The 10,068-nt window shown below is 38.8% G+C and overlaps 1 long non-coding RNA gene and 1 pseudogene across 1 annotated transcript; one reads left to right on the forward strand and one right to left on the reverse strand.

Moving 5' to 3' along the window:
- The window catches only part of LOC125842005 (protein RRC1-like), a 36,116-nt pseudogene that overhangs the window by 6,926 nt on the left and 19,122 nt on the right, over positions 1-10,068 (forward strand).
- On the reverse strand, positions 6,151-8,513 carry LOC125842008 (uncharacterized). The gene is made up of 3 exons (XR_007443855.1): positions 8,386-8,513; positions 7,857-7,934; positions 6,151-6,321 (listed from the first exon to the last, which is right to left on the reverse strand). It is a non-coding gene; the product is annotated as an uncharacterized LOC125842008 (long non-coding RNA).

Raw genomic sequence — 10,068 nt, forward strand, 5'->3', positions numbered from 1 at the left:
TTCTCCAAGATGAAGATCATTCTTCACTAGAGTCAAAAACCATGCCCAAGTAAATTTATTCTCAACCTCAACTACTGCCCAGGCAATGGGCAACATCTGGTTATTTCCATTTTTGCAAACTGCCACCAATAACTGACCTCTGCACACTCCTTTGAGAAAACATCCAGCTAGACCAATGCATCTCCTAGTACCTCCAAAGAAAGCTTTCTTTAAAGCATGAAAGCACACATAAAATCCTTCAAAGATTTTATGCCCAGTTTCAGCAATTTCTCCAACTTTAACAATACAAGTGCTACCTGGATTTGTTCTTAAAATCTCATCTCTGTAATAAAAAATTCTACCATACTCAACAATATGATCACCCATAATCTCTTTTAACACTCTAGCTCTAGCTCTTCTCACTATTGTTTTTCCAACTTGAATATCCAATTCTTTTCTAATAAGCTCTTGCAACTTGATAATTCTGATGTTTGGCTGCTCAGTTATTCTATCCTTGTATCTAACAGCTAGAAACCTTGAATTGCACAAATAGTTATGAGTTGAAGACACACAAATATGGATAGGGTTGTAGTTTTTAACCACAAAATATGTAGTTTGGCTATCCAAACTTGCAACCAATAACCAAGGACAACCCTTTTTGCAGTACCTAACTCTAACTCTTCCAGGCCCATTCACATATTTCTCAATTTGAATTTTTTCTTGAACTGCATATTTGGTTACAGCTTCCCTAAATTCTCTTGCATTTGCAAACACCAAACCTAATTCCCAAACAATCTTCTCAGAAGTTGGATAAAAAATAACTCTGTTTTTTTCTTCTTTCTAACAATTTGTTCAACCTCTTCACCATCTCCCCATCCTGTTTCTTCTTCTAATTCAAAGCTAGGACCTTCATCACTAGGATAGTAAGGTTCATCACCCCCTAACTTACCTAATAAGCTATCCTTACTGCCAACATTTGTTTCATCATATCTGGGCCCTTTTCAGTAGTATGAATCTGCTCTGTAGTTGTGCCTCTAGTTCTCCTGTTTGACCTGTTGAAATGCCTTCTTGAAGCCCTAAAATACATATACTCTTCATGAACATCACTATCTAAACTCTCTTCACTGCTATACACTTCAGATCTCTCATCTGATTCATTATTTGATTCAATATATGATTCATCATCTGAACTTTCTACACTTAGATTGGAAGGTTCAGCAGCAGGATTAGAAGGCTGATAAGAAGTGTTAGAAGGTTCACCAAGAGGATTAGAAGGCTGAGATGAAGTGTTGGAAGGTTCACCAAGAGGATTAGAAGGCTGAAATGAAGGGTTGAAATGTTCAGAAGGAGGACTAGAAGGTTCAACAGGAGACTCAATTTCATTAAAAGATGTAAAAGATTCCCCACCTACCCCACATACACCATTGTCCATCACATGGGGGACATAATCCAAAGCCAATGGAGCAATTTCTGGCTCATTAACCTTATGACAAACATAAACATCCATTCTATCCCCACTTTTAAACATAGAGGAAATGTCACAAATAACCTTATCACTTTTAACTTCAACAAAAAAGCCATCGATTGGAGATCTAATAAAAAAGGAACAATCTGTTGTATATCCCAAGTCCTTTATGTAACCTTTCAGTTCAAAATAAGACATTCGATCAGTGTCTACTTCCAAGAATTCAGTCACAGACCCACCAACATAATTAGATAGGGGACCAAACACAATTTTTCGCCCATGATACCATCTCAAAGTTATAAGAACAAATGACATTGTAAGAAATCCTGAAAACACAGTTACAAACAGATCTCAGAAACACTGAATCAATGAAAGTTACAGCAATATTCAACAACAACAACCCAACAGCAACAACAACAACCCAACAAAGAAATACACATCAACTGCAACAGGCCAACTTCCTAAGAATATAGATGAGTAATATACACAACAACAACATGACGACAAACGAAATACGCATCAAACAATGTAAATAAACTAACGACTAATCACTACAAAATTCACTTACAATGTAAAATAAACTAACCTATGAGCCTTCACTTCTTCGTTCCGCCACCAATATTAAACAAATTTCAACAAGCAATGTTACCAACTAGCTTTGCCTCATGAAATTTCTTAGGGTTTTGATCAGTTGAAGAGAGAGAGAGACGAGGGTAGGTGAGAGTGAAATGGGTTGGAAGTTTCTTTGGGTTTGGGTTTGGGTTTAGGTTATGGGTTAAAAAATGAATGGGTTAGGATAAAACCCGGCCTTTGTTAAATGGGTTGGAGGTGTGGCACACGCTCTTGGATTGAGAGCACTAATGTTGAAAAAATGATGTATTTATTGTGCTTTTGGATGGTTTCGTGGGGTAATAGGACCCCGCAAACATAAGGTGTCTACTTAAAAAAAGGGTACAAGTTCCATGGGGTAATTATGTATTTTCCCAAGTCAAAATAATGCATGTCTTTGGTTATAACAAGAGGATGAGTGTATAAAAATAATGTTCGATAGAGTGTATTAGTTATACTTGCATTAGTTATGCATAGATTATTTCTTATGCATTGTTTGGTTTAGTGTATTAAAATAGTATGCATTGTATAAAAATATCTATTTACAAAAGTATCCTTCACAATTATGGTAGAAAAGATGTAAAAGTACTTTTGAGGGGTAATTGGGTCTTTAACCATGATGATGCATGATTAAATCCTTTGCAATACTAATACCTAGAAATCCATGGTATTAATACACTCCTCAATAGACAATAGAGTGTATAACTAATACAAGCATTAGTTATACATAGCATGAAAAAATGCACCAAATAAGGGACTACTAATAGATGTAGCTAATGCATGCATTATTTTTGCTAATGCACTCTACCAAATGACCCATACAAAGATTAATAACGCAAGGATTAGTAACACAGGGATTAGTAATGCCGAGATTATTTTTTATCAAGTGTTTGGTTCTTTGCTTGTCACCTAATCTTGTGTTTGATTTAGAACTCTACAAAAAAGCTTCTTTCCAGTTATATTCAACTTAACACTTATATTTTCCAAAATCACTCAACTGCATTTATCAATAAAATAAATTTGATATAACAAAATAAATGATTTTATATGTTATATAAGTTGTAACGACCGGTTTTTGTCGTTATAGAAAAGCCAACGGGGAAAAATTTTGGGCCGGAAAACTTTTTGGTAGTAACTTGAAATTTTCCAATCTAGTCCAGATTTGGACGAAATCGGAGTCAGTGATGTGTTAGATTCATTATAGACATGGGATCATAGGATCTGGATTTACTTGTAAATATGGCCCTAGAACAACCTATGTACTGATCTGTTTCTATCAATAGACACAAAGTTACCAGTTTCAAAAAAAAAAAAAACTATACAGTTATACTTCACGGGGGTTCTATACTTCTATTACCGCCTAGTCTATTATAAAATGGAATAAATAACCCCTAAGTGTTGAGTTGGCATAGAGAGTGCATTTCACTCTCTCAAATAGAATGAGTTGGCTATTTATTCTTATATTTATTTATATTGTTTTGTTCTCTTTTAATTCAAGAAAACATTTTGATTCCCAAAAAAAGGAAAAATAAACTTTCAAGAATATTTTGATGGGTCATCATGAATTTTATTGGGGTTTCAATCTCGTCTTCTATCCCCTTCATTATTCTCCATGGTAGTTGTTCTTCATTCTCCTTCTTTTCTTCATTTCATTTTTCGATATGAAATTTCCCGTGTTTTGGAGAGTATGAAGTGAGAAAAAGACCGATGCCCTTACTTCATTGAAGTGAATCACAATTAAAAGAAAAGACCAATATATATATATATAGACCATAGGACAAACAAAATCAAAGCTATTAATGGATCAACATCTAATTCTTATTCTTCTATCTCTACTAGATTGTCAAATTTTTTGTACTCCTCCATCATCATTATATTGATCATCATCTTCAACTCCATTATCACTTTCAACTTCATCAACTAGGGATAGGAAGCCACTTATTTTCTTCTCTTATATAAGCTGGAATTATTCCCCCTTAAACCATTATGGTTCTCCTCAACTCCACTTGCCAGCAACACCCCAAGTGAAACTAGGATCTCCCTAAAAAATTGCTTCATCTTTATGATTTTCAGGGATTCCGGTAGCAACACCTCAAAGTTCTCACATGCGAATGAACTAAAAGTAAGACTTAGAACTTGGATGGTGAGCTTTTGTAAATCTAGAGTTTTTGAACAATAATTCCTCCATCATTCAACTATTGAAGTAGAACAAATATTAAAAAAATAGTAAGTGTAATGAAATAACTTAAAGTTAAAGCTAAAAGAAACATAGAAGTACTTGCTCCCCTGGTGACTTCTTCTTTCTCTGTCTAATAGCCACCGGTAATCCAAAAATTACATCAGCGTTCCTAGAAGCTATATTATTCAGACTCTTCATAAATGTCATCGTGTGCGTGTTGGATTCTTCAAAAGTAGTGCACTTTTAGAGTATCCGACATGGGTGTGACAATATTTTTTGGAGAGTCTGAGCAACTTAGTGTTTAAGTGCTAATTTGATCTAGTATTGTATCTTGCACATCTTTATCGGCGACCAACTTACCAACACAATCATGGAATCCCTTCCACACTTTTTTATCGTGTAAATCCTTCTCACTCTTATCATAAGAGTGATGGGCTCAAATAATCATAGCTTGCATGCAAAGGTCGATGAAGTTGATCTGATCACCTTTTATCAATGATCTCAAAGACCTTTGCATATTTTTGCTCGTCAAGAAATGACGCTTGAATTGCCTCCTACCCTGTCTGTAGCTTTATATAGATAACCCATTTGTGGTTTTTGCTCCCCATTAGGGGTGGCAATGGGGCGGTGCAAGGCGGGGGTGGGGGCGGGCCTGGTTGAGCTTAACCCGCAAATTTTTTAATCTGCCTCGCATAACAACTTTTTTTAATGTCAACCCGTCCCGCATAATTCTTTTAATATTTTCTTTTTCTAGTTAAGTTTGATAGTAAAAATTAAAATTTATAAAAGTAAATTCATTTTTTCATTAAGGTGTATTAATATAATATATAATGACTTAAAAATTTAATTTTTAGAGGTCAATTGAGAAACATGTAAGAAATTGTATTATTTTTATTAAATCATTTTCATTTGCTATCTTTAATATTTTAGTAGCTTTAAAGAAATTATCTTAATAAATAGTGCTCTCTCACTCTTGTAACATGTAAAAAGTTAAAATTAAGTTTGAACCTGCATAAAACCACATATACCCGCAACCTGCCCCGCCCCGCCCCGCCTCGCATTAGTTTTAAAAGGACCACTTCAACTCGCCCCGCACAACCTTAAACCTTCCCCACCCCGAATAGCCTTAAATCCATCCCGCCCCATTGCCATCCCTACTCCCGATCCATCAAACGAAGTACTTTAATCAAGGGACCACCAATTTTAAGAGCATCAAAAACATTATTCCAAAAGGAATAAGAAATAATTATGCGTGCAACTTCTTTCCCATCACTTCTTTTGCAAATTTACTAGTGTTCAATTTTTATGTAATGAACAAGCTTCTCAAAGTGGCCTTTTGCATGAGCATACTATGCAAAGGTCTTGTCAGGTTTCACCAAGTTCTTTTGTTTTGTGAATCTCTTCATATTTAATAACAAAGGCCTTTGAACAATGTAAAAATGTACCCCATAGAGAAGGGTCGTTCTTCGAAAATGTCCCTGAACATCAAAGATATACCATGAGCTGCATATGGTATCCATTAAACTTATGGGAACACTCTCTTCAACATATCACCCGCTTTAACATTTTCATTTGCATTGTTTGTTACAACTTGAACAACTTTCTTTTCTCCAACCTTCCCTATAGTGTTCTGAAACAAGGAGAACATTTTGATGAGTGGACAAGTCACTCGTATCAATAGATTCAAGAATAAGCTTCTGTCACGACCCAATTTCTCAAGTCATGATGGCACCTACTATAACCCACCAGGAGGTAAGCCAACCCGTAACCCGGAACAACAAGTAATGGGTCTGAGGGCAGAAACTAAACAAGAGTAGGCAAATAACAATATAAACAGGCGGAAGCAACCCAAAAACATATATACAAATAAAGATCCCTCCCAGAACCTGGAAGTCACTAGTATAGATCTACTAACAAAATGAGTACAAGTCCCAAAAGTGGACAACAGAGACTGGACTGTCTCGAAAGGTAAAAGACAAGTCTATATATACAGATGGAGACTGAAATAGTACAAAACGCCCTGTGCTCACTCCCGTCTCCGGATCAGTCTGCTCCAAGCTCGATCAACGCTGGCTACTAGTGCCCGGACCTGCATCACGAAATAGNTAAGCCAACCCATAACCCGGAACAACAAGTAATGGGTCTGAGGGTAGAAACTAAATAAGAGTAGGCAAATAACAATATAAACAGGCGGAAGCAACCCAAAAACATATATACAAATAAAGATCCCTCCCAGAACTTGGAAGTCACTAGTATAGATCTACTAACAAAATGAGTACAAGTCCCAAAAGTAGACAACAGAGACTGGACTGTCTCGAAAGGTAAAAGACAAGTCTATATATACAGATGGAGACTGAAATAGTACAAAACGTCGTGTGCTCACTCCCGTCTCCGGATCAGTCTGCTCCAAGCTCGATCAATGCTAGCTACTAGTGCTCGGACCTGCATCACGAAATAGATGCAGAGCGTAGCATGAGTACCAAAACAACCGGTACCCAGTAGGCATCACAGACCGACTGAACTTGAAAAGTAAAGGCAATATGAAAAGAAGGAATAACACAAACCGAAGTCAAGAACTAAAATCTAACTAACAAGGGAATGCACACGAGTGTACAAAGAACTAACTAAAGTAATCTATAAGCTAACTACACCTAATTGGGCCCCCATAAGCCCAGAAGTTACACTCGTGCGCAAGTTAAATAAAAATTCGAACGGACCCCCATAAGCCCGACGAGTACACAGAATAACTAAAACTAAAGAGAATTGCATATGAGAACCCAAGAACGAAGAACACGAATCAGAACCTCAACCCTAATTAGTAAACTCTGACAGTACGAAGGCCGGACCTCGAACCGGATGCTCACAAGAAATACCTAAGTAACCAATCACAAGTAACAAGTATAAGAGGTTGAAACTCTAACCGGATGCTCTATATAAGTATTTGGGCAATAGAGGCCGGAACTCTAACCGGATGCTCTATATAAGTAACTGGGCAATAGAGGCCGGAACTCTAACCGGATGCTCTATAAAGGTGCCAATGTAGCTGCTGAAAGAGTCCTAATCGGTCCACACTCATAAATGTCCATGGAACGCCGTCCATACTTAGCCAATCAATGTAAGTCCTTGGAACCAAATCGAAAATCAAATTCAAATCGCGAAGTAGAACTAGTGTCAACGACGTAACTCGTGAAGTCGTAACATCGGGGAAAATAAGGATAACTAAAGTCGGAGCAAGCGTATTGCCTAACTAAGGCCCAATCTATCAGACTCAAGTCTTCTACACCAGTCTACAGGGATCTAAGTCGGCCGAGCGACGTCGGGGCAAAACTAAGACCTATTGGATCCAAATAATGTATTTCTAAGGCAAGCCCTAGTCAAACCTAAACTAAGGCCCAACATGCTTCAAATAAACAATAATTAAGCATGCAAGCATTCCACATAGCGAGGAGGGTCCGTTAATAATACAAAGCATGATCACAGTTACCCGATAATTCCCGAAATAGGTCGAAAACATGATTTCTTAACACCTATGCAAGATTCAATAACTACCCAACCCAAATCCCAACTAATCAACATGCATTCGCATTCTCGAGCTCAATCTAAGAGAGGGAAACCGTAGCCTACTTGTAGACCGATCACATGCGCTCCAAAATCACACCTTCGGAGCTTTCCCTTTCCGAACGGTCTCGAAACGCTGCCCCGCTATCTAAAATAGAGTCACAACGTTAATACGGTCGTTTAGACACCAAAATCACAACAAACGGAGACGGGTCAATTTTGGAGTCAAAATGGGAATCGTGGGACCCGCGCAGGAAATTCTGAAATTAACCCCAAAAGTGGGTCCTAACCAGTTTTCCTAGCTCATGTCCCAAAATGGGACACAATTCGGGGCTCGGGAACAACACAATATCAACATGCAACTAAAACCCAAATTTTCTCAAAAATTAGAAATGGGACAGTAGTGTATTTACCAAAAACGAGCGGTCTACAGTAAAATATGACAACACCACAATGTTCTCCTCAAAAATCCACTAAAGATAGCCTCAAAAATCACCAAAATCGGATCTAAAATGGCTAAGAAAACAAGTCTCAAAAATTTCCAAAATTAAGCTCACAAAAAGAGGTCTGGCAGCAGGTATTTTTCAAAAATTACCTCAAACGGGGACTCCAAATCACTATCCGAGCTCACCAACACGTTGTCCTCGAAAAATCTCACAACTTTGCCTTTTGGATCGCCCAAATTGGTTGAGAGATGAGAGAGTTATGAGGGTTTGAAGTTTTTGGAAATGTTGCTAGTTTTTCTGCATTTATTGCAGAAAATCTGCAATTTCCCAAAACTTAAAACTCCGACGGGGTGCTCCGAACTCGTTCAAAATTCCGTGCACGCAAACGAGATATGCAACCATACCAAATTTGATATTCCAGACTTAACGGCGCAGTCGAAATTTCCATCAGAGGTCATTTCAATAAAAAGTGGGTCCCACTTCTAAAAGTCATTTTAAGTCAAAACCCACAAAAGGGCTCGGAAAGATATCAAAAACCTCCAGACACAAAAGAAGGGTCAATCTAGACCAAACTCGACATTCCAGAGCTAACCATGCTGACAGAATTCTCATTCGAGCGCGTTTACTCAGAATGCTGACCAAACTCAAACTTAGGCTTAAATTTAAAGTTAAAACGCCTAATCGCACCGACTCACACTGAAAACCTCGGGAGTCATGTCGACCATGCTACCAGCCTAAAATGACCATTCCGGAGCTGATGGAATCTTCAAAATTGGATTCCGATGTCATCTTCTTGAACTTTTGATCGAAAATGATCGTTCAAGGTTCATAAGCTCCAAAACACAAAAACTCGCACCAAGACCAAACGAACGACCAGGTGACCGAACTGTCAGTCCCAGCAAGTCATAAATGACTTGAGGTCGCTATAGGAACGCTCTAAACAACACACAGAAAGCAAGACACAGAAATGACCATGAGGGTCATTACAATATCCACTACTAAAAAGGAATTTCGTCCGCGAATGGCTCTCGAGCGCAATCTCCTCACATCTCTGGCTAGAATGGCAACTGGCTCCTCTACAAATGTCAAACGATCATCCAACTCGACTGCATCATACTGGAGCACATGGGACTCATCAGGACCATACCGCCGCAGCATTGAAACATGAAACACTGGGTGGATGGCTGAAAATACTGGAGGTAGGGCCAACTCATAAGCAACCTCCCCAACTGTCCGGAGTATCTCAAAAGGCCCAATGTACCTGGGGCTAAGCTTGCCCCGCCTCCCAAACCTCATCACGCCCTTCATGGGCGACACACGGAGGAATACCCGGTCACCAACAGAGAATCTCAAAGGTCGACGCCTCTGATCAGCATAACTCTGGTGCCTACTCTGAGCCGTCCTGAGCCTATCCTAAATCACCCTCACCTGATCCCGGGCCTCCTGAAGCAAATCTGTACCACACGGCCTAGACTCTGTAGATTCAAACCAACCAACTGGAGAGTGATAACGCCTACCATATAAGGCCTCAAACGGGGCCATCTGAATACTAGAGTGGTAGCTGTTATTGTACGCAAACTCCGCCAAAGGCAAGAACTGGTCCCACTGACCTCCAAAATCCATAACACAAGCCCGCAACATATCCTCAAGGACCTGAATAGTACGCTCTGACTGACCATCCATCTGTGGGTGAAATGCTATGCTAAGGTGGACACGAGTTCCCAACTCCTCCTGAAAAGCCCTCCAAAAGTTGGAAGTGAACTGTGAACCTCGATCTGAAATGATAGAAACAGGCACACCATGAAGACGAACTACCTCCCGAATATAGATAC

The sequence above is a fragment of the Solanum stenotomum genome, chromosome 10 (genome assembly GCF_019186545.1).
Source record: "Solanum stenotomum isolate F172 chromosome 10, ASM1918654v1, whole genome shotgun sequence".
Lineage (NCBI taxonomy): Eukaryota > Viridiplantae > Streptophyta > Magnoliopsida > Solanales > Solanaceae > Solanum > Solanum stenotomum.